Source organism: Daldinia caldariorum, assembly GCF_022478825.1.
Source record: "Daldinia caldariorum strain CBS 122874 unplaced genomic scaffold F4812scaffold_29, whole genome shotgun sequence".
Lineage (NCBI taxonomy): Eukaryota > Fungi > Ascomycota > Sordariomycetes > Xylariales > Hypoxylaceae > Daldinia > Daldinia caldariorum.
The window spans coordinates 6494-7855 of NW_025953065.1; positions in this window are offsets into that span (position 1 = coordinate 6494).

Here is a 1362-nt window from a genome sequence, read left to right on the forward strand (position 1 = left end):
CTTTTTAATAATAAAAAATCCTTTTTTTCATAATTATTTATTTTTAACCTTATAATATTTAAAAAATATATAATTTTTTTTAATAAAATAACTTTATATCGCATCCATAAAAACACATATCCTAAAATATTTAAGTATAACACCTTAACCTAAACTTCGAGGATTTCCTTTATCATCCAGGTTCCTAAGCTGTTACTCCTTTAACCTAAGTCGTGATAAGCCTGGTATAGAGTTGCAACACAGCCCGGGAGCCTCGTTTTTGGCTACCCCGGCTAAACTTGCCACTTACCAAAAATGGAAACAGCCATGCAAGGGTATTCTTTTCAGCTGCCGCTTCCTCCTCTACATACGGCAAGGCTTGCCAATCATCTACTGCCCTATTGGATCTGCTAATTCTACCAGTCACAACATTTACGACAGGTCTGATCTTTTTACCATCAGCATTCCAGCATCATAAATGTTGGGAAAAAGGTAAACCTCCCACGATCATTAGTTGATTCCCCCAGCAAAATATGGTAACAACAACTGAATCTAATGAGCCTATTCACACGAAATAAGAAAGAGAAAACGGCGGAATCGAGGTTACCTAACCTGATCCTAATTAAATGCTTCTTCTGCCACATTAACACAATACAAGCTTACAGCAACGCCCGTCTCAGGCTAGCTGCTTGGGAATTGACATAGCGCATGAATGCATCACGGTAGACACATTAGTCCTCGGTGAAAAGGAGAGAAGTAGCACATCAACTAATCCAAAAAAGAAACTATAGAGTGGCGAAGTTCGGGATGCGCATAAATGATGCTTAGAGATGAGTACTAAGCAATGGCTAAACGGAAATCCAACATCCACATTTGTCTCAAGAGCCGGACGTATTTATGTTCTTAGGAGGGATTAATGTAAACCGAGAAGGTACAACCCTCGATCTGGATTTGCCGGCATGACAGGAGGCACTCCAGCGGTGGCATATCTGGCTAAGACGCAACCAAGAAACCCGGAAATTAGGAGGACGAGCGTGGATGACGAGGTCCGGATACCAAGAGACATGGCGTGAGGGTTATGATACAGCTTGTTCGCCTTATAGTTTGCCCAGGACTAAAGTGTTCATAGCCTTTAAAATCTATTTATATCTATAAAGATAGGCTTTCGATAAATAATTAATCTATCACCTATGATTTAAGACAACAATAAATAAAGTCATGAGATGATGTTGAACATGGTCTCAGATTTCATGCGCCTTAAAGAGGGGGGGGGGGGGGGGGGGGGGGGGGGGCAAAACCAAGGGGGTGGGACACGAGGGGCGTGCCCCCCCCCCGGGTTCTTTGGGTTAAAATAATTAAAAATGGGCGAGAAGCGCGCGGGCG